We start from the raw sequence: 22,600 nt of genomic DNA on the forward strand, positions 1-22,600 counted from the left end.
CTCTTTTCGCTCTTTTTGAATAGTGAAAGCGATGCCCCTCTCTTTTCGCTCTTTTTTGAGCGATGACAGCGGTGCCCCTCTCTTTTCGCTCTTTTTTGAGCGATGACAGCGGTGCCCCTCTCTTTTCGCTCTTTTTTGAGCGATGACAGCGGTGCCCCTCTCTTTTCGCTCTATTTTGAGCAGTGAAAGCGATGCCCCTCTCTTTTCGCTCTTTTTGAATAGTGAAAGCGATGCCCCTCTCTTTTCGCTCTTTTTTGAGCAGTGAAAGCGATGCCCCTCTCTTTTCGCTCTTTTTTGAGCGATGACAGCAGTGCCCCTCTCTTTTCGCTCTTTTTTGAGCAGTGAAAGCGATGCCCCTCTCTTTTCGCTCTTTTTTGAGCGATGAAAGCGGTGCCCCTATTTCGCTCTTTTTTGAGCGATGAAAGCGGTGCCCCTCTTTCGCTCTTTTTTGAGCGATGACAGCGGTGCCCCTCTCTTTTCGCTCTTTTTGAATAGTGAAAGCGATGCCCCTCTCTTTTCGCTCTTTTTTGAGCGATGACAGCAGTGCCCCTCTCTTTTCGCTCTTTTTTGAGCAGTGAAAGCGATGCCCCTCTCTTTTCGCTCTTTTTTGAGCAGTGAAAGCGATGCCCCTCTCTTTTCGCTCTTTTTTGAGCAGTGAAAGCGATGCCCCTCTCTTTTCGCTCTTTTTTGAGCAGTGAAAGCGATGCCCCTCTCTTTTCGCTCTTTTTTGAGCAGTGAAAGCGGTGCCCCTATTTCGCTCTTTTTTGAGCGATGAAAGCGGTGCCCCTCTTTCGCTCTTTTTTGAGCGATGACAGCGGTGCCCCTCTCTTTTCGCTCTTTTTGAATAGTGAAAGTGATGCCCTCTCTTTTCGCTCTTTTTTGAGCGATGACAGCAGTGCCCCTCTCTTTTCGCTTTTTTTTGAGCAGTGAAAGCGATGCCCCTCTCTTTTCGCTCTTTTTTGAGCAGTGAAAGCGGTGCCCCTCTCTTTTCGCTCTTTTTTGAGCAGTGAAAGCGATGCCCCTCTCTTTTCGCTCTTTTTTGAGCGATGACAGCAGTGCCCCTCTCTTTTCGCTCTTTTTTGAGCAGTGAAAGCGATGCCCCTCTCTTTTCGCTCTTTTTTGAGCAGTGAAAGCGATGCCCCTCTCTTTTCGCTCTTTTTTGAGCGATGACAGCAGTGCCCCTCTCTTTTCGGTCTTTTTTGAGCGATGACAGCGGTGCCCCTCTCTTTTCGCTCTTTTTTGAGCAGTGAAAGCGATGCCCCTCTCTTTTCGCTCTTTTTTGAGCAGTGAAAGCGATGCCCCTCTCTTTTCGCTCTTTTTTGAGCAGTGAAAGCGATGACCCTCTCTTTTCGCTCTTTTTTGAGCAGTGAAAGCGATGACCCTCTCTTTTCGCTCTTTTTTGAGCAGTGAAAGCGATGCCCCTCTCTTTTCGCTCTTTTTTGAGCAGTGAAAGCGATGCCCCTCTCTTTTCGCTCTTTTTTGAGCAGTGAAAGCGATGCCCCTCTCTTTTCGCTCTTTTTTGAGCAGTGAAAGCGATGACCCTCTCTTTTCGCTCTTTTTTGAGCAGTGAAAGCGACGCCCCTCTCTTTTCGCTCTTTTTGAATAGTGAAAGCGATGCCCCTCTCTTTTCGCTCTTTTTTGAGCGATGTAAGCGGTGCCCCTCTCTTTTCGCTCTTTTTTGAGCAGTGAAAGCGATGACCCTCTCTTTTCGCTCTTTTTTGAGCAGTGAAAGCGATGCCCCTCTCTTTTCGCTCTTTTTTGAGCAGTGAAAGCGATGCCCCTCTCTTTTCGCTCTTTTTTGAGCAGTGAAAGCGATGACCCTCTCTTTTCGCTCTTTTTTGAGCAGTGAAAGCGATGCCCCTCTCTTTTCGCTCTTTTTGAATAGTGAAAGCGATGCCCCTCTCTTTTAGCTCTTTTTTGAGCAGTGAAAGCGATGCCCCTCTCTTTTCGCTCTTTTTTGAGCAGTGAAAGCGATGCCCCTCTCTTTTCGCTCTTTTTTGAGCAGTGAAAGCGATGCCCCTCTCTTTTCGCTCTTTTTTGAGCGATGACAGCGGTGCCCCTCTCTTTTCGCTCTTTTTTGAGCGATGACAGCGGTGCCCCTCTCTTTTCGCTCTTTTTTGAGCGATGACAGCGGTGCCCCTCTCTTTTCGCTCTATTTTGAGCAGTGAAAGCGATGCCCCTCTCTTTTCGCTCTTTTTTGAGCAGTGAAAGCGATGACCCTCTCTTTTCGCTCTTTTTTGAGCAGTGAAAGCGATGCCCCTCTCTTTTCGCTCTTTTTTGAGCAGTGAAAGCGATGCCCCTCTCTTTTCGCTCTTTTTTGAGCAGTGAAAGCGATGCCCCTCTCTTTTCGCTCTTTTTTGAGCAGTGAAAGCGATGCCCCTCTCTTTTCGCTCTTTTTTGAGCAGTGAAAGCGATGACCCTCTCTTTTCGCTCTTTTTTGAGCAGTGAAAGCGATGCCCCTCTCTTTTCGCTCTTTTTGAATAGTGAAAGCGATGCCCCTCTCTTTTCGCTCTTTTTTGAGCGATGTAAGCGGTGCCCCTCTCTTTTCGCTCTTTTTTGAGCAGTGAAAGCGATGACCCTCTCTTTTCGCTCTTTTTTGAGCAGTGAAAGCGATGCCCCTCTCTTTTCGCTCTTTTTTGAGCAGTGAAAGCGATGACCCTCTCTTTTCGCTCTTTTTTGAGCAGTGAAAGCGATGCCCCTCTCTTTTCGCTCTTTTTTGAGCAGTGAAAGCGATGACCCTCTCTTTTCGCTCTTTTTTGAGCAGTGAAAGCGATGCCCCTCTCTTTTCGCTCTTTTTGAATAGTGAAAGCGATGCCCCTCTCTTTTCGCTCTTTTTTGAGCGATGTAAGCGGTGCCCCTCTCTTTTCGCTCTTTTTTGAGCAGTGAAAGCGATGCCCCTCTCTTTTCGCTCTTTTTTGAGCAGTGAAAGCGATGCCCCTCTCTTTTCGCTCTTTTTTGAGCAGTGAAAGCGATGCCCCTCTCTTTTCGCTCTTTTTTGAGCAGTGAAAGCGATGCCCCTCTCTTTTCGCTCTTTTTTGAGCGATGACAGCGGTGCCCCTCTCTTTTCGCTCTTTTTTGAGCGATGACAGCGGTGCCCCTCTCTTTTCGCTCTTTTTTGAGCGATGACAGCGGTGCCCCTCTCTTTTCGCTCTTTTTTGAGCAGTGAAAGCGATGCCCCTCTCTTTTCGCTCTTTTTTGAGCAGTGAAAGCGATGCCCCTCTCTTTTCGCTCTTTTTTGAGCAGTGAAAGCGATGCCCCTCTCTTTTCGCTCTTTTTTGAGCAGTGAAAGCGATGCCCCTCTCTTTTCGCTCTTTTTTGAGCAGTGAAAGCGATGACCCTCTCTTTTCGCTCTTTTTTGAGCAGTGAAAGCGATGCCCCTCTCTTTTCGCTCTTTTTGAATAGTGAAAGCGATGCCCCTCTCTTTTCGCTCTTTTTTGAGCGATGTAAGCGGTGCCCCTCTCTTTTCGCTCTTTTTTGAGCAGTGAAAGCGATGACCCTCTCTTTTCGCTCTTTTTTGAGCAGTGAAAGCGATGCCCCTCTCTTTTCGCTCTTTTTTGAGCGATGACAGCGGTGCCCCTCTCTTTTCGCTCTTTTTTGAGCGATGACAGCGGTGCCCCTCTCTTTTCGCTCTTTTTTGAGCGATGACAGCGGTGCCCCTCTCTTTTCGCTCTATTTTGAGCAGTGAAAGCGATGCCCCTCTCTTTTCGCTCTTTTTTGAGCAGTGAAAGCGATGCCCCTCTCTTTTCGCTCTTTTTTGAGCAGTGAAAGCGATGCCCCTCTCTTTTCGCTCTTTTTTGAGCAGTGAAAGCGATGCCCCTCTCTTTTCGCTCTTTTTTGAGCAGTGAAAGCGATGCCCCTCTCTTTTCGCTCTTTTTTGAGCGATGACAGCGGTGCCCCTCTCTTTTCGCTCTTTTTTGAGCGATGACAGCGGTGCCCCTCTCTTTTCGCTCTTTTTTGAGCGATGACAGCGGTGCCCCTCTCTTTTCGCTCTTTTTTGAGCAGTGAAAGCGATGCCCCTCTCTTTTCGCTCTTTTTTGAGCAGTGAAAGCGATGCCCCTCTCTTTTCGCTCTTTTTTGAGCGATGACAGCGGTGCCCCTCTCTTTTCGCTCTTTTTTGAGCGATGACAGCGGTGCCCCTCTCTTTTCGCTCTTTTTTGAGCAGTGAAAGCGATGCCCCTCTCTTTTCGCTCTTTTTTGAGCAGTGAAAGCGATGCCCCTCTCTTTTCGCTCTTTTTTGAGCAGTGAAAGCGATGCCCCTCTCTTTTCGCTCTTTTTTGAGCAGTGAAAGCGATGCCCCTCTCTTTTCGCTCTTTTTTGAGCAGTGAAAGCGATGACCCTCTCTTTTCGCTCTTTTTTGAGCAGTGAAAGCGATGCCCCTCTCTTTTCGCTCTTTTTGAATAGTGAAAGCGATGCCCCTCTCTTTTCGCTCTTTTTTGAGCGATGTAAGCGGTGCCCCTCTCTTTTCGCTCTTTTTTGAGCAGTGAAAGCGATGACCCTCTCTTTTCGCTCTTTTTTGAGCAGTGAAAGCGATGCCCCTCTCTTTTCGCTCTTTTTTGAGCGATGACAGCGGTGCCCCTCTCTTTTCGCTCTTTTTTGAGCGATGACAGCGGTGCCCCTCTCTTTTCGCTCTTTTTTGAGCGATGACAGCGGTGCCCCTCTCTTTTCGCTCTATTTTGAGCAGTGAAAGCGATGCCCCTCTCTTTTCGCTCTTTTTTGAGCAGTGAAAGCGATGCCCCTCTCTTTTCGCTCTTTTTTGAGCAGTGAAAGCGATGCCCCTCTCTTTTCGCTCTTTTTTGAGCGATGACAGCAGTGCCCCTCTCTTTTCGCTCTTTTTTGAGCAGTGAAAGCGATGCCCCTCTCTTTTCGCTCTTTTTTGAGCGATGAAAGCGGTGCCCCTATTTCGCTCTTTTTTGAGCGATGAAAGCGGTGCCCCTCTTTCGCTCTTTTTTGAGCGATGACAGCGGTGCCCCTCTCTTTTCGCTCTTTTTGAATAGTGAAAGCGATGCCCCTCTCTTTTCGCTCTTTTTTGAGCGATGACAGCAGTGCCCCTCTCTTTTCGCTCTTTTTTGAGCAGTGAAAGCGATGCCCCTCTCTTTTCGCTCTTTTTTGAGCAGTGAAAGCGATGCCCCTCTCTTTTCGCTCTTTTTTGAGCAGTGAAAGCGATGCCCCTCTCTTTTCGCTCTTTTTTGAGCAGTGAAAGCGATGCCCCTCTCTTTTCGCTCTTTTTTGAGCAGTGAAAGCGGTGCCCCTATTTCGCTCTTTTTTGAGCGATGAAAGCGGTGCCCCTCTTTCGCTCTTTTTTGAGCGATGACAGCGGTGCCCCTCTCTTTTCGCTCTTTTTGAATAGTGAAAGTGATGCCCTCTCTTTTCGCTCTTTTTTGAGCGATGACAGCAGTGCCCCTCTCTTTTCGCTTTTTTTTGAGCAGTGAAAGCGATGCCCCTCTCTTTTCGCTCTTTTTTGAGCAGTGAAAGCGGTGCCCCTCTCTTTTCGCTCTTTTTTGAGCAGTGAAAGCGATGCCCCTCTCTTTTCGCTCTTTTTTGAGCGATGACAGCAGTGCCCCTCTCTTTTCGCTCTTTTTTGAGCAGTGAAAGCGATGCCCCTCTCTTTTCGCTCTTTTTTGAGCAGTGAAAGCGATGCCCCTCTCTTTTCGCTCTTTTTTGAGCAGTGAAAGCGATGCCCCTCTCTTTTCGCTCTTTTTTGAGCGATGACAGCAGTGCCCCTCTCTTTTCGGTCTTTTTTGAGCGATGACAGCGGTGCCCCTCTCTTTTCGCTCTTTTTTGAGCAGTGAAAGCGATGCCCCTCTCTTTTCGCTCTTTTTTGAGCGATGACAGCGGTGCCCCTCTCTTTTCGCTCTTTTTTGAGCAGTGAAAGCGATGCCCCTCTCTTTTCGCTCTTTTTTGAGCAGTGAAAGCGATGCCCCTCTCTTTTCGCTCTTTTTTGAGCGATGACAGCGGTGCCCCTCTCTTTTCGCTCTTTTTTGAGCGATGACAGCGGTGCCCCTCTCTTTTCGCTCTTTTTTGAGCAGTGAAAGCGATGCCCCTCTCTTTTCGCTCTTTTTTGAGCAGTGAAAGCGATGCCCCTCTCTTTTCGCTCTTTTTTGAGCAGTGAAAGCGATGCCCCTCTCTTTTCGCTCTTTTTTGAGCAGTGAAAGCGATGCCCCTCTCTTTTCGCTCTTTTTTGAGCAGTGAAAGCGATGACCCTCTCTTTTCGCTCTTTTTTGAGCAGTGAAAGCGATGCCCCTCTCTTTTCGCTCTTTTTGAATAGTGAAAGCGATGCCCCTCTCTTTTCGCTCTTTTTTGAGCGATGTAAGCGGTGCCCCTCTCTTTTCGCTCTTTTTTGAGCAGTGAAAGCGATGACCCTCTCTTTTCGCTCTTTTTTGAGCAGTGAAAGCGATGCCCCTCTCTTTTCGCTCTTTTTTGAGCGATGACAGCGGTGCCCCTCTCTTTTCGCTCTTTTTTGAGCGATGACAGCGGTGCCCCTCTCTTTTCGCTCTTTTTTGAGCGATGACAGCGGTGCCCCTCTCTTTTCGCTCTATTTTGAGCAGTGAAAGCGATGCCCCTCTCTTTTCGCTCTTTTTTGAGCAGTGAAAGCGATGCCCCTCTCTTTTCGCTCTTTTTTGAGCAGTGAAAGCGATGCCCCTCTCTTTTCGCTCTTTTTTGAGCGATGACAGCAGTGCCCCTCTCTTTTCGCTCTTTTTTGAGCAGTGAAAGCGATGCCCCTCTCTTTTCGCTCTTTTTTGAGCGATGAAAGCGGTGCCCCTATTTCGCTCTTTTTTGAGCGATGAAAGCGGTGCCCCTCTTTCGCTCTTTTTTGAGCGATGACAGCGGTGCCCCTCTCTTTTCGCTCTTTTTGAATAGTGAAAGCGATGCCCCTCTCTTTTCGCTCTTTTTTGAGCGATGACAGCAGTGCCCCTCTCTTTTCGCTCTTTTTTGAGCAGTGAAAGCGATGCCCCTCTCTTTTCGCTCTTTTTTGAGCAGTGAAAGCGATGCCCCTCTCTTTTCGCTCTTTTTTGAGCAGTGAAAGCGATGCCCCTCTCTTTTCGCTCTTTTTTGAGCAGTGAAAGCGATGCCCCTCTCTTTTCGCTCTTTTTTGAGCAGTGAAAGCGGTGCCCCTATTTCGCTCTTTTTTGAGCGATGAAAGCGGTGCCCCTCTTTCGCTCTTTTTTGAGCGATGACAGCGGTGCCCCTCTCTTTTCGCTCTTTTTGAATAGTGAAAGTGATGCCCTCTCTTTTCGCTCTTTTTTGAGCGATGACAGCAGTGCCCCTCTCTTTTCGCTTTTTTTTGAGCAGTGAAAGCGATGCCCCTCTCTTTTCGCTCTTTTTTGAGCAGTGAAAGCGGTGCCCCTCTCTTTTCGCTCTTTTTTGAGCAGTGAAAGCGATGCCCCTCTCTTTTCGCTCTTTTTTGAGCGATGACAGCAGTGCCCCTCTCTTTTCGCTCTTTTTTGAGCAGTGAAAGCGATGCCCCTCTCTTTTCGCTCTTTTTTGAGCAGTGAAAGCGATGCCCCTCTCTTTTCGCTCTTTTTTGAGCAGTGAAAGCGATGCCCCTCTCTTTTCGCTCTTTTTTGAGCGATGACAGCAGTGCCCCTCTCTTTTCGGTCTTTTTTGAGCGATGACAGCGGTGCCCCTCTCTTTTCGCTCTTTTTTGAGCAGTGAAAGCGATGCCCCTCTCTTTTCGCTCTTTTTTGAGCAGTGAAAGCGATGCCCCTCTCTTTTCGCTCTTTTTTGAGCAGTGAAAGCGATGACCCTCTCTTTTCGCTCTTTTTTGAGCAGTGAAAGCGATGACCCTCTCTTTTCGCTCTTTTTTGAGCAGTGAAAGCGATGCCCCTCTCTTTTCGCTCTTTTTTGAGCAGTGAAAGCGATGCCCCTCTCTTTTCGCTCTTTTTTGAGCAGTGAAAGCGATGCCCCTCTCTTTTCGCTCTTTTTTGAGCAGTGAAAGCGATGACCCTCTCTTTTCGCTCTTTTTTGAGCAGTGAAAGCGATGCCCCTCTCTTTTCGCTCTTTTTGAATAGTGAAAGCGATGCCCCTCTCTTTTCGCTCTTTTTTGAGCGATGTAAGCGGTGCCCCTCTCTTTTCGCTCTTTTTTGAGCAGTGAAAGCGATGACCCTCTCTTTTCGCTCTTTTTTGAGCAGTGAAAGCGATGCCCCTCTCTTTTCGCTCTTTTTTGAGCAGTGAAAGCGATGCCCCTCTCTTTTCGCTCTTTTTTGAGCAGTGAAAGCGATGCCCCTCTCTTTTCGCTCTTTTTTGAGCAGTGAAAGCGATGCCCCTCTCTTTTCGCTCTTTTTTGAGCAGTGAAAGCGATGCCCCTCTCTTTTCGCTCTTTTTTGAGCAGTGAAAGCGATGCCCCTCTCTTTTCGCTCTTTTTTGAGCAGTGAAAGCGATGCCCCTCTCTTTTCGCTCTTTTTGAATAGTGAAAGCGATGCCCCTCTCTTTTCGCTCTTTTTTGAGCGATGTAAGCGGTGCCCCTCTCTTTTCGCTCTTTTTTGAGCAGTGAAAGCGATGCCCCTCTCTTTTCGCTCTTTTTTGAGCAGTGAAAGCGATGCCCCTCTCTTTTCGCTCTTTTTTGAGCAGTGAAAGCGATGCCCCTCTCTTTTCGCTCTTTTTTGAGCAGTGAAAGCGATGCCCCTCTCTTTTCGCTCTTTTTTGAGCAGTGAAAGCGATGCCCCTCTCTTTTCGCTCTTTTTTGAGCAGTGAAAGCGATGCCCCTCTCTTTTCGCTCTTTTTTGAGCAGTGAAAGCGATGCCCCTCTCTTTTCGCTCTTTTTTGAGCAGTGAAAGCGATGCCCCTCTCTTTTCGCTCTTTTTTGAGCAGTGAAAGCGATGCCCCTCTCTTTTCGCTCTTTTTTGAGCAGTGAAAGCGATGACCCTCTCTTTTCGCTCTTTTTTGAGCAGTGAAAGCGATGCCCCTCTCTTTTCGCTCTTTTTGAATAGTGAAAGCGATGCCCCTCTCTTTTAGCTCTTTTTTGAGCAGTGAAAGCGATGCCCCTCTCTTTTCGCTCTTTTTTGAGCAGTGAAAGCGATGCCCCTCTCTTTTCGCTCTTTTTTGAGCAGTGAAAGCGATGCCCCTCTCTTTTCGCTCTTTTTTGAGCGATGACAGCGGTGCCCCTCTCTTTTCGCTCTTTTTTGAGCAGTGAAAGCGATGCCCCTCTCTTTTCGCTCTTTTTTGAGCAGTGAAAGCGATGCCCCTCTCTTTTCGCTCTTTTTTGAGCAGTGAAAGCGATGCCCCTCTCTTTTCGCTCTTTTTTGAGCAGTGAAAGCGATGCCCCTCTCTTTTCGCTCTTTTTTGAGCAGTGAAAGCGATGACCCTCTCTTTTCGCTCTTTTTTGAGCAGTGAAAGCGATGCCCCTCTCTTTTCGCTCTTTTTGAATAGTGAAAGCGATGCCCCTCTCTTTTCGCTCTTTTTTGAGCGATGTAAGCGGTGCCCCTCTCTTTTCGCTCTTTTTTGAGCAGTGAAAGCGATGACCCTCTCTTTTCGCTCTTTTTTGAGCAGTGAAAGCGATGCCCCTCTCTTTTCGCTCTTTTTTGAGCAGTGAAAGCGATGACCCTCTCTTTTCGCTCTTTTTTGAGCAGTGAAAGCGATGCCCCTCTCTTTTCGCTCTTTTTTGAGCAGTGAAAGCGATGACCCTCTCTTTTCGCTCTTTTTTGAGCAGTGAAAGCGATGCCCCTCTCTTTTCGCTCTTTTTGAATAGTGAAAGCGATGCCCCTCTCTTTTCGCTCTTTTTTGAGCGATGTAAGCGGTGCCCCTCTCTTTTCGCTCTTTTTTGAGCAGTGAAAGCGATGCCCCTCTCTTTTCGCTCTTTTTGAATAGTGAAAGCGATGCCCCTCTCTTTTCGCTCTTTTTTGAGCGATGTAAGCGGTGCCCCTCTCTTTTCGCTCTTTTTTGAGCAGTGAAAGCGATGCCCCTCTCTTTTCGCTCTTTTTTGAGCAGTGAAAGCGATGCCCCTCTCTTTTCGCTCTTTTTGAATAGTGAAAGCGATGCCCCTCTCTTTTCGCTCTTTTTTGAGCGATGTAAGCGGTGCCCCTCTCTTTTCGCTCTTTTTTGAGCAGTGAAAGCGATGCCCCTCTCTTTTCGCTCTTTTTTGAATAGTGAAAGCGATGCCCCTCTCTTTTCGCTCTTTTTTGAGCGATGTAAGCGGTGCCCCTCTCTTTTCGCTCTTTTTTGAGCAGTGAAAGCGATGCCCCTCTCTTTTCGCTCTTTTTTGAGCAGTGAAAGCGATGCCCCTCTCTTTTCGCTCTTTTTTGAGCAGTGAAAGCGATGCCCCTCTCTTTTCGCTCTTTTTGAATAGTGAAAGCGATGCCCCTCTCTTTTCGCTCTTTTTTGAGCGATGTAAGCGGTGCCCCTCTCTTTTCGCTCTTTTTTGAGCAGTGAAAGCGATGCCCCTCTCTTTTCGCTCTTTTTGAATAGTGAAAGCGATGCCCCTCTCTTTTCGCTCTTTTTTGAGCGATGTAAGCGGTGCCCCTCTCTTTTCGCTCTTTTTTGAGCAGTGAAAGCGATGACCCTCTCTTTTCGCTCTTTTTTGAGCAGTGAAAGCGATGCCCCTCTCTTTTCGCTCTTTTTTGAGCAGTGAAAGCGATGACCCTCTCTTTTCGCTCTTTTTTGAGCAGTGAAAGCGATGCCCCTCTCTTTTCGCTCTTTTTGAATAGTGAAAGCGATGCCCCTCTCTTTTCGCTCTTTTTTGAGCGATGTAAGCGGTGCCCCTCTCTTTTCGCTCTTTTTTGAGCAGTGAAAGCGATGCCCCTCTCTTTTCGCTCTTTTTGAATAGTGAAAGCGATGCCCCTCTCTTTTCGCTCTTTTTTGAGCGATGTAAGCGGTGCCCCTCTCTTTTCGCTCTTTTTTGAGCAGTGAAAGCGATGACCCTCTCTTTTCGCTCTTTTTTGAGCAGTGAAAGCGATGCCCCTCTCTTTTCGCTCTTTTTTGAGCAGTGAAAGCGATGCCCCTCTCTTTTCGCTCTTTTTTGAGCAGTGAAAGCGATGCCCCTCTCTTTTCGCTCTTTTTTGAGCAGTGAAAGCGATGCCCCTCTCTTTTCGCTCTTTTTGAATAGTGAAAGCGATGCCCCTCTCTTTTCGCTCTTTTTTGAGCGATGTAAGCGGTGCCCCTCTCTTTTCGCTCTTTTTTGAGCAGTGAAAGCGATGCCCCTCTCTTTTCGCTCTTTTTTGAGCAGTGAAAGCGATGCCCCTCTCTTTTCGCTCTTTTTTGAGCAGTGAAAGCGATGCCCCTCTCTTTTCGCTCTTTTTGAATAGTGAAAGCGATGCCCCTCTCTTTTCGCTCTTTTTTGAGCGATGTAAGCGGTGCCCCTCTCTTTTCGCTCTTTTTTGAGCAGTGAAAGCGATGCCCCTCTCTTTTCGCTCTTTTTGAATAGTGAAAGCGATGCCCCTCTCTTTTCGCTCTTTTTTGAGCGATGTAAGCGGTGCCCCTCTCTTTTCGCTCTTTTTTGAGCAGTGAAAGCGATGACCCTCTCTTTTCGCTCTTTTTTGAGCAGTGAAAGCGATGCCCCTCTCTTTTCGCTCTTTTTTGAGCAGTGAAAGCGATGCCCCTCTCTTTTCGCTCTTTTTTGAGCAGTGAAAGCGATGCCCCTCTCTTTTCGCTCTTTTTTGAGCAGTGAAAGCGATGCCCCTCTCTTTTCGCTCTTTTTGAATAGTGAAAGCGATGCCCCTCTCTTTTCGCTCTTTTTTGAGCGATGTAAGCGGTGCCCCTCTCTTTTCGCTCTTTTTTGAGCAGTGAAAGCGATGCCCCTCTCTTTTCGCTCTTTTTTGAGCAGTGAAAGCGATGCCCCTCTCTTTTCGCTCTTTTTTGAGCAGTGAAAGCGATGCCCCTCTCTTTTCGCTCTTTTTTGAGCAGTGAAAGCGATGCCCCTCTCTTTTCGCTCTTTTTTGAGCAGTGAAAGCGATGCCCCTCTCTTTTCGCTCTTTTTTGAGCAGTGAAAGCGATGCCCCTCTCTTTTCGCTCTTTTTTGAGCAGTGAAAGCGATGCCCCTCTCTTTTCGCTCTTTTTTGAGCAGTGAAAGCGATGACCCTCTCTTTTCGCTCTTTTTTGAGCAGTGAAAGCGATGCCCCTCTCTTTTCGCTCTTTTTGAATAGTGAAAGCGATGCCCCTCTCTTTTAGCTCTTTTTTGAGCAGTGAAAGCGATGCCCCTCTCTTTTCGCTCTTTTTTGAGCAGTGAAAGCGATGCCCCTCTCTTTTCGCTCTTTTTTGAGCAGTGAAAGCGATGCCCCTCTCTTTTCGCTCTTTTTTGAGCGATGACAGCGGTGCCCCTCTCTTTTCGCTCTTTTTTGAGCAGTGAAAGCGATGCCCCTCTCTTTTCGCTCTTTTTTGAGCAGTGAAAGCGATGCCCCTCTCTTTTCGCTCTTTTTTGAGCAGTGAAAGCGATGCCCCTCTCTTTTCGCTCTTTTTTGAGCAGTGAAAGCGATGCCCCTCTCTTTTCGCTCTTTTTTGAGCAGTGAAAGCGATGACCCTCTCTTTTCGCTCTTTTTTGAGCAGTGAAAGCGATGCCCCTCTCTTTTCGCTCTTTTTGAATAGTGAAAGCGATGCCCCTCTCTTTTCGCTCTTTTTTGAGCGATGTAAGCGGTGCCCCTCTCTTTTCGCTCTTTTTTGAGCAGTGAAAGCGATGACCCTCTCTTTTCGCTCTTTTTTGAGCAGTGAAAGCGATGCCCCTCTCTTTTCGCTCTTTTTTGAGCAGTGAAAGCGATGACCCTCTCTTTTCGCTCTTTTTTGAGCAGTGAAAGCGATGCCCCTCTCTTTTCGCTCTTTTTTGAGCAGTGAAAGCGATGACCCTCTCTTTTCGCTCTTTTTTGAGCAGTGAAAGCGATGCCCCTCTCTTTTCGCTCTTTTTGAATAGTGAAAGCGATGCCCCTCTCTTTTCGCTCTTTTTTGAGCGATGTAAGCGGTGCCCCTCTCTTTTCGCTCTTTTTTGAGCAGTGAAAGCGATGCCCCTCTCTTTTCGCTCTTTTTGAATAGTGAAAGCGATGCCCCTCTCTTTTCGCTCTTTTTTGAGCAGTGAAAGCGATGCCCCTCTCTTTTCGCTCTTTTTTGAGCAGTGAAAGCGATGCCCCTCTCTTTTCGCTCTTTTTTGAGCAGTGAAAGCGATGCCCCTCTCTTTTCGCTCTTTTTTGAGCAGTGAAAGCGATGCCCCTCTCTTTTCGCTCTTTTTTGAGCAGTGAAAGCGATGCCCCTCTCTTTTCGCTCTTTTTTGAGCAGTGAAAGCGATGCCCCTCTCTTTTCGCTCTTTTTTGAGCAGTGAAAGCGATGACCCTCTCTTTTCGCTCTTTTTTGAGCAGTGAAAGCGATGCCCCTCTCTTTTCGCTCTTTTTGAATAGTGAAAGCGATGCCCCTCTCTTTTAGCTCTTTTTTGAGCAGTGAAAGCGATGCCCCTCTCTTTTCGCTCTTTTTTGAGCAGTGAAAGCGATGCCCCTCTCTTTTCGCTCTTTTTTGAGCAGTGAAAGCGATGCCCCTCTCTTTTCGCTCTTTTTTGAGCGATGACAGCGGTGCCCCTCTCTTTTCGCTCTTTTTTGAGCGATGACAGCGGTGCCCCTCTCTTTTCGCTCTTTTTTGAGCGATGACAGCGGTGCCCCTCTCTTTTCGCTCTATTTTGAGCAGTGAAAGCGATGCCCCTCTCTTTTCGCTCTTTTTTGAGCAGTGAAAGCGATGCCCCTCTCTTTTCGCTCTTTTTTGAGCGATGTAAGCGGTGCCCCTCTCTTTTCGCTCTTTTTTGAGCAGTGAAAGCGATGACCCTCTCTTTTCGCTCTTTTTTGAGCAGTGAAAGCGATGCCCCTCTCTTTTCGCTCTTTTTTGAGCAGTGAAAGCGATGACCCTCTCTTTTCGCTCTTTTTTGAGCAGTGAAAGCGATGCCCCTCTCTTTTCGCTCTTTTTTGAGCAGTGAAAGCGATGACCCTCTCTTTTCGCTCTTTTTTGAGCAGTGAAAGCGATGCCCCTCTCTTTTCGCTCTTTTTGAATAGTGAAAGCGATGCCCCTCTCTTTTCGCTCTTTTTTGAGCGATGTAAGCGGTGCCCCTCTCTTTTCGCTCTTTTTTGAGCAGTGAAAGCGATGCCCCTCTCTTTTCGCTCTTTTTTGAGCAGTGAAAGCGATGCCCCTCTCTTTTCGCTCTTTTTTGAGCAGTGAAAGCGATGCCCCTCTCTTTTCGCTCTTTTTTGAGCAGTGAAAGCGATGCCCCTCTCTTTTCGCTCTTTTTTGAGCGATGACAGCGGTGCCCCTCTCTTTTCGCTCTATTTTGAGCAGTGAAAGCGATGCCCCTCTCTTTTCGCTCTTTTTTGAGCAGTGAAAGCGATGCCCCTCTCTTTTCGCTCTTTTTTGAGCAGTGAAAGCGATGCCCCTCTCTTTTCGCTCTTTTTTGAGCAGTGAAAGCGATGCCCCTCTCTTTTCGCTCTTTTTTGAGCAGTGAAAGCGATGCCCCTCTCTTTTCGCTCTTTTTTGAGCAGTGAAAGCGATGCCCCTCTCTTTTCGCTCTTTTTTGAGCAGTGAAAGCGATGACCCTCTCTTTTCGCTCTTTTTTGAGCAGTGAAAGCGATGCCCCTCTCTTTTCGCTCTTTTTGAATAGTGAAAGCGATGCCCCTCTCTTTTCGCTCTTTTTTGAGCGATGTAAGCGGTGCCCCTCTCTTTTCGCTCTTTTTTGAGCAGTGAAAGCGATGACCCTCTCTTTTCGCTCTTTTTTGAGCAGTGAAAGCGATGCCCCTCTCTTTTCGCTCTTTTTTGAGCAGTGAAAGCGATGCCCCTCTCTTTTCGCTCTTTTTTGAGCAGTGAAAGCGATGCCCCTCTCTTTTCGCTCTTTTTTGAGCAGTGAAAGCGATGCCCCTCTCTTTTCGCTCTTTTTGAATAGTGAAAGCGATGCCCCTCTCTTTTCGCTCTTTTTTGAGCGATGACAGCGGTGCCCCTCTCTTTTCGCTCTTTTTTGAGCGATGACAGCGGTGCCCCTCTCTTTTCGCTCTTTTTTGAGCGATGACAGCGGTGCCCCTCTCTTTTCGCTCTTTTTTGAGCGATGACAGCGGTGCCCCTCTCTTTTCGCTCTTTTTTGAGCGATGACAGCGGTGCCCCTCTCTTTTCGCTCTTTTTTGAGCGATGACAGCGGTGCCCCTCTCTTTTCGCTCTTTTTTGAGCGATGACAGCGGTGCCCCTCTCTTTTCGCTCTTTTTTGAGCAGTGAAAGCGATGCCCCTCTCTTTTCGCTCTTTTTTGAGCAGTGAAAGCGATGCCCCTCTCTTTTCGCTCTTTTTTGAGCGATGACAGCGGTGCCCCTCTCTTTTCGCTCTTTTTTGAGCGATGACAGCGGTGCCCCTCTCTTTTCGCTCTATTTTGAGCAGTGAAAGCGATGCCCCTCTCTTTTCGCTCTTTTTTGAGCAGTGAAAGCGATGCCCCTCTCTTTTCGCTCTTTTTTGAGCAGTGAAAGCGATGCCCCTCTCTTTTCGCTCTTTTTTGAGCAGTGAAAGCGATGCCCCTCTCTTTTCGCTCTTTTTTGAGCAGTGAAAGCGATGCCCCTCTCTTTTCGCTCTTTTTTGAGCAGTGAAAGCGATGACCCTCTCTTTTCGCTCTTTTTTGAGCAGTGAAAGCGATGCCCCTCTCTTTTCGCTCTTTTTTGAGCAGTGAAAGCGATGCCCCTCTCTTTTCGCTCTTTTTTGAGCAGTGAAAGCGATGCCCCTCTCTTTTCGCTCTTTTTTGAGCAGTGAAAGCGATGCCCCTCTCTTTTCGCTCTTTTTTGAGCAGTGAAAGCGATGCCCCTCTCTTTTCGCTCTTTTTTGAGCAGTGAAAGCGATGCCCCTCTCTTTTCGCTCTTTTTTGAGCAGTGAAAGCGATGCCCCTCTCTTTTCGCTCTTTTTTGAGCAGTGAAAGCGATGACCCTCTCTTTTCGCTCTTTTTTGAGCAGTGAAAGCGATGCCCCTCTCTTTTCGCTCTTTTTTGAGCAGTGAAAGCGATGCCCCTCTCTTTTCGCTCTTTTTTGAGCAGTGAAAGCGATGCCCCTCTCTTTTCGCTCTTTTTTGAGCAGTGAAAGCGATGACCCTCTCTTTTCGCTCTTTTTTGAGCAGTGAAAGCGATGCCCCTCTCTTTTCGCTCTTTTTGAATAGTGAAAGCGATGCCCCTCTCTTTTCGCTCTTTTTTGAGCGATGTAAGCGGTGCCCCTCTCTTTTCGCTCTTTTTTGAGCAGTGAAAGCGATGACCCTCTCTTTTCGCTCTTTTTTGAGCAGTGAAAGCGATGCCCCTCTCTTTTCGCTCTTTTTTGAGCAGTGAAAGCGATGCCCCTCTCTTTTCGCTCTTTTTTGAGCAGTGAAAGCGATGCCCCTCTCTTTTCGCTCTTTTTTGAGCAGTGAAAGCGATGCCCCTCTCTTTTCGCTCTTTTTTGAGCAGTGAAAGCGATGCCCCTCTCTTTTCGCTCTTTTTTGAGCAGTGAAAGCGATGCCCCTCTCTTTTCGCTCTTTTTTGAGCAGTGAAAGCGATGCCCCTCTCTTTTCGCTCTTTTTGAATAGTGAAAGCGATGCCCCTCTCTTTTCGCTCTTTTTTGAGCGATGTAAGCGGTGCCCCTCTCTTTTCGCTCTTTTTTGAGCAGTGAAAGCGATGCCCCTCTCTTTTCGCTCTTTTTTGAGCAGTGAAAGCGATGCCCCTCTCTTTTCGCTCTTTTTGAATAGTGAAAGCGATGCCCCTCTCTTTTCGCTCTTTTTTGAGCGATGTAAGCGGTGCCCCTCTCTTTTCGCTCTTTTTTGAGCAGTGAAAGCGATGACCCTCTCTTTTCGCTCTTTTTTGAGCAGTGAAAGCGATGCCCCTCTCTTTTCGCTCTTTTTTGAGCAGTGAAAGCGATGCCCCTCTCTTTTCGCTCTTTTTTGAGCAGTGAAAGCGATGCCCCTCTCTTTTCGCTCTTTTTTGAGCAGTGAAAGCGATGCCCCTCTCTTTTCGCTCTTTTTTGAGCAGTGAAAGCGATGCCCCTCTCTTTTCGCTCTTTTTTGAGCAGTGAAAGCGATGCCCCTCTCTTTTCGCTCTTTTTTGAGCAGTGAAAGCGATGCCCCTCTCTTTTCGCTCTTTTTTGAGCAGTGAAAGCGATGACCCTCTCTTTTCGCTCTTTTTTGAGCAGTGAAAGCGATGCCCCTCTCTTTTCGCTCTTTTTTGAGCAGTGAAAGCGATGCCCCTCTCTTTTCGCTCTTTTTTGAGCAGTGAAAGCGATGCCCCTCTCTTTTCGCTCTTTTTTGAGCAGTGAAAGCGATGACCCTCTCTTTTCGCTCTTTTTTGAGCAGTGAAAGCGATGCCCCTCTCTTTTCGCTCTTTTTGAATAGTGAAAGCGATGCCCCTCTCTTTTCGCTCTTTTTTGAGCGATGTAAGCGGTGCCCCTCTCTTTTCGCTCTTTTTTGAGCAGTGAAAGCGATGACCCTCTCTTTTCGCTCTTTTTTGAGCAGTGAAAGCGATGCCCCTCTCTTTTCGCTCTTTTTTGAGCAGTGAAAGCGATGCCCCTCTCTTTTCGCTCTTTTTTGAGCAGTGAAAGCGATGCCCCTCTCTTTTCGCTCTTTTTTGAGCAGTGAAAGCGATGCCCCTCTCTTTTCGCTCTTTTTTGAGCAGTGAAAGCGATGCCCCTCTCTTTTCGCTCTTTTTTGAGCAGTGAAAGCGATGCCCCTCTCTTTTAGCTCTTTTTTGAGCAGTGAAAGCGATGCCCCTCTCTTTTCGCTCTTTTTTGAGCAGTGAAAGCGATGCCCCTCTCTTTTCGCTCTTTTTTGAGCAGTGAAAGCGATGCCCCTCTCTTTTCGCTCTTTTTTGAGCAGTGAAAGCGATGCCCCTCTCTTTTCGCTCTTTTTTGAGCAGTGAAAGCGATGCCCCTCTCTTTTCGCTCTTTTTTGAGCAGTGAAAGCGATGCCCCTCTCTTTTCGCTCTTTTTTGAGCAGTGAAAGCGATGCCCCTCTCTTTTCGCTCTTTTTTGAGCAGTGAAAGCGATGCCCCTCTCTTTTCGCTCTTTTTTGAGCAGTGAAAGCGATGCCCCTCTCTTTTCGCTCTTTTTTGAGCAGTGAAAGCGATGCCCCTCTCTTTTCGCTCTTTTTTGAGCAGTGAAAGCGATGCCCCTCTCTTTTCGCTCTTTTTTGAGCAGTGAAAGCGATGCCCCTCTCTTTTCGCTCTTTTTGAATAGTGAAAGCGATGCCCCTCTCTTTTCGCTCTTTTTTGAGCGATGACAGCGGTGCCCCTCTCTTTTCGCTCTTTTTTGAGCGATGACAGCGGTGCCCCTCTCTTTTCGCTCTTTTTTGAGCGATGACAGCGGTGCCCCTCTCTTTTCGCTCTTTTTTGAGCGATGACAGCGGTGCCCCTCTCTTTTCGCTCTTTTTTGAGCGATGACAGCGGTGCCCCTCTCTTTTCGCTCTTTTTTGAGCGATGACAGCGGTGCCCCTCTCTTTTCGCTCTTTTTTGAGCGATGACAGCGGTGCCCCTCTCTTTTCGCTCTATTTTGAGCAGTGAAAGCGATGCCCCTCTCTTTTCGCTCTTTTTGAATAGTGAAAGCGATGCCCCTCTCTTTTCGCTCTTTTTTGAGCGATGACAGCGGTGCCCCTCTCTTTTCGCTCTTTTTTGAGCGATGACAGCGGTGCCCCTCTCTTTTCGCTCTTTTTGAATAGTGAAAGCGATGCCCCTCTCTTTTCGCTCTTTTTTGAGCGATGTAAGCGGTGCCCCTCTCTTTTCGCTCTTTTTTGAGCAGTGAAAGCGATGCCCCTCTCTTTTCGCTCTTTTTTGAGCAGTGAAAGCGATGCCCCTCTCTTTTCGCTCTTTTTTGAGCAGTGAAAGCGATGCCCCTCTCTTTTCGCTCTTTTTTGAGCGATGACAGCGGTGCCCCTCTCTTTTCGCTCTTTTTTGAGCGATGACAGCGGTGCCCCTCTCTTTTCGCTCTATTTTGAGCAGTGAAAGCGATGCCCCTCTCTTTTCGCTCTTTTTTGAGCAGTGAAAGCGATGCCCCTCTCTTTTCGCTCTTTTTTGAGCAGTGAAAGCGATGCCCCTCTCTTTTCGCTCTTTTTTGAGCAGTGAAAGCGATGCCCCTCTCTTTTCGCTCTTTTTTGAGCAGTGAAAGCGATGCCCCTCTCTTTTCGCTCTTTTTTGAGCAGTGAAAGCGATGACCCTCTCTTTTCGCTCTTTTTTGAGCAGTGAAAGCGATGCCCCTCTCTTTTCGCTCTTTTTTGAGCAGTGAAAGCGATGCCCCTCTCTTTTCGCTCTTTTTTGAGCAGTGAAAGCGATGCCCCTCTCTTTTCGCTCTTTTTTGAGCAGTGAAAGCGATGCCCCTCTCTTTTCGCTCTTTTTTGAGCAGTGAAAGCGATGCCCCTCTCTTTTCGCTCTTTTTTGAGCAGTGAAAGCGATGCCCCTCTCTTTTCGCTCTTTTTTGAGCAGTGAAAGCGATGCCCCTCTCTTTTCGCTCTTTTTTGAGCAGTGAAAGCGATGACCCTCTCTTTTCGCTCTTTTTTGAGCAGTGAAAGCGATGCCCCTCTCTTTTCGCTCTTTTTTGAGCAGTGAAAGCGATGCCCCTCTCTTTTCGCTCTTTTTTGAGCAGTGAAAGCGATGCCCCTCTCTTTTCGCTCTTTTTTGAGCAGTGAAAGCGATGACCCTCTCTTTTCGCTCTTTTTTGAGCAGTGAAAGCGATGCCCCTCTCTTTTCGCTCTTTTTGAATAGTGAAAGCGATGCCCCTCTCTTTTCGCTCTTTTTTGAGCGATGTAAGCGGTGCCCCTCTCTTTTCGCTCTTTTTTGAGCAGTGAAAGCGATGACCCTCTCTTTTCGCTCTTTTTTGAGCAGTGAAAGCGATGCCCCTCTCTTTTCGCTCTTTTTTGAGCAGTGAAAGCGATGCCCCTCTCTTTTCGCTCTTTTTTGAGCAGTGAAAGCGATGCCCCTCTCTTTTCGCTCTTTTTTGAGCAGTGAAAGCGATGCCCCTCTCTTTTCGCTCTTTTTTGAGCAGTGAAAGCGATGCCCCTCTCTTTTCGCTCTTTTTTGAGCAGTGAAAGCGATGCCCCTCTCTTTTCGCTCTTTTTTGAGCAGTGAAAGCGATGCCCCTCTCTTTTCGCTCTTTTTGAATAGTGAAAGCGATGCCCCTCTCTTTTCGCTCTTTTTTGAGCGATGTAAGCGGTGCCCCTCTCTTTTCGCTCTTTTTTGAGCAGTGAAAGCGATGCCCCTCTCTTTTCGCTCTTTTTTGAGCAGTGAAAGCGATGCCCCTCTCTTTTCGCTCTTTTTGAATAGTGAAAGCGATGCCCCTCTCTTTTCGCTCTTTTTTGAGCGATGTAAGCGGTGCCCCTCTCTTTTCGCTCTTTTTTGAGCAGTGAAAGCGATGACCCTCTCTTTTCGCTCTTTTTTGAGCAGTGAAAGCGATGCCCCTCTCTTTTCGCTCTTTTTTGAGCAGTGAAAGCGATGCCCCTCTCTTTTCGCTCTTTTTTGAGCAGTGAAAGCGATGCCCCTCTCTTTTCGCTCTTTTTTGAGCAGTGAAAGCGATGCCCCTCTCTTTTCGCTCTTTTTTGAGCAGTGAAAGCGATGCCCCTCTCTTTTCGCTCTTTTTTGAGCAGTGAAAGCGATGCCCCTCTCTTTTCGCTCTTTTTTGAGCAGTGAAAGCGATGCCCCTCTCTTTTCGCTCTTTTTTGAGCAGTGAAAGCGATGACCCTCTCTTTTCGCTCTTTTTTGAGCAGTGAAAGCGATGCCCCTCTCTTTTCGCTCTTTTTTGAGCAGTGAAAGCGATGCCCCTCTCTTTTCGCTCTTTTTTGAGCAGTGAAAGCGATGCCCCTCTCTTTTCGCTCTTTTTTGAGCAGTGAAAGCGATGACCCTCTCTTTTCGCTCTTTTTTGAGCAGTGAAAGCGATGCCCCTCTCTTTTCGCTCTTTTTGAATAGTGAAAGCGATGCCCCTCTCTTTTCGCTCTTTTTTGAGCGATGTAAGCGGTGCCCCTCTCTTTTCGCTCTTTTTTGAGCAGTGAAAGCGATGACCCTCTCTTTTCGCTCTTTTTTGAGCAGTGAAAGCGATGCCCCTCTCTTTTCGCTCTTTTTTGAGCAGTGAAAGCGATGCCCCTCTCTTTTCGCTCTTTTTTGAGCAGTGAAAGCGATGCCCCTCTCTTTTCGCTCTTTTTTGAGCAGTGAAAGCGATGCCCCTCTCTTTTCGCTCTTTTTTGAGCAGTGAAAGCGATGCCCCTCTCTTTTCGCTCTTTTTTGAGCAGTGAAAGCGATGCCCCTCTCTTTTAGCTCTTTTTTGAGCAGTGAAAGCGATGCCCCTCTCTTTTCGCTCTTTTTTGAGCAGTGAAAGCGATGCCCCTCTCTTTTCGCTCTTTTTTGAGCAGTGAAAGCGATGCCCCTCTCTTTTCGCTCTTTTTTGAGCAGTGAAAGCGATGCCCCTCTCTTTTCGCTCTTTTTTGAGCAGTGAAAGCGATGCCCCTCTCTTTTCGCTCTTTTTTGAGCAGTGAAAGCGATGACCCTCTCTTTTCGCTCTTTTTTGAGCAGTGAAAGCGATGCCCCTCTCTTTTCGCTCTTTTTGAATAGTGAAAGCGATGCCCCTCTCTTTTCGCTCTTTTTTGAGCGATGTAAGCGGTGCCCCTCTCTTTTCGCTCTTTTTTGAGCAGTGAAAGCGATGCCCCTCTCTTTTCGCTCTTTTTTGAGCAGTGAAAGCGATGCCCCTCTCTTTTCGCTCTTTTTTGAGCGATGACAGCGGTGCCCCTCTCTTTTCGCTCTTTTTGAATAGTGAAAGCGATGCCCCTCTCTTTTCGCTCTTTTTTGAGCGATGTAAGCGGTGCCCCTCTCTTTTCGCTCTTTTTTGAGCAGTGAAAGCGATGCCCCTCTCTTTTCGCTCTTTTTTGAGCAGTGAAAGCGATGCCCCTCTCTTTTCGCTCTTTTTTGAGCAGTGAAAGCGATGCCCCTCTCTTTTCGCTCTTTTTTGAGCGATGACAGCGGTGCCCCTCTCTTTTCGCTCTTTTTTGAGCGATGACAGCGGTGCCCCTCTCTTTTCGCTCTATTTTGAGCAGTGAAAGCGATGCCCCTCTCTTTTCGCTCTTTTTTGAGCAGTGAAAGCGATGCCCCTCTCTTTTCGCTCTTTTTTGAGCAGTGAAAGCGATGCCCCTCTCTTTTCGCTCTTTTTTGAGCAGTGAAAGCGATGCCCCTCTCTTTTCGCTCTTTTTTGAGCAGTGAAAGCGATGCCCCTCTCTTTTCGCTCTTTTTTGAGCAGTGAAAGCGATGACCCTCTCTTTTCGCTCTTTTTTGAGCAGTGAAAGCGATGCCCCTCTCTTTTCGCTCTTTTTTGAGCAGTGAAAGCGATGCCCCTCTCTTTTCGCTCTTTTTTGAGCAGTGAAAGCGATGCCCCTCTCTTTTCGCTCTTTTTTGAGCAGTGAAAGCGATGCCCCTCTCTTTTCGCTCTTTTTTGAGCAGTGAAAGCGATGCCCCTCTCTTTTCGCTCTTTTTTGAGCAGTGAAAGCGATGCCCCTCTCTTTTCGCTCTTTTTTGAGCAGTGAAAGCGATGCCCCTCTCTTTTCGCTCTTTTTTGAGCAGTGAAAGCGATGACCCTCTCTTTTCGCTCTTTTTTGAGCAGTGAAAGCGATGCCCCTCTCTTTTCGCTCTTTTTTGAGCAGTGAAAGCGATGACCCTCTCTTTTCGCTCTTTTTTGAGCAGTGAAAGCGATGCCCCTCTCTTTTCGC

Source organism: Leiobunum rupestre, chromosome 9 (genome assembly GCF_980474605.1).
Source record: "Leiobunum rupestre chromosome 9, qqLeiRupe1.1.hap1, whole genome shotgun sequence".
NCBI lineage: Eukaryota > Metazoa > Arthropoda > Arachnida > Opiliones > Sclerosomatidae > Leiobunum > Leiobunum rupestre.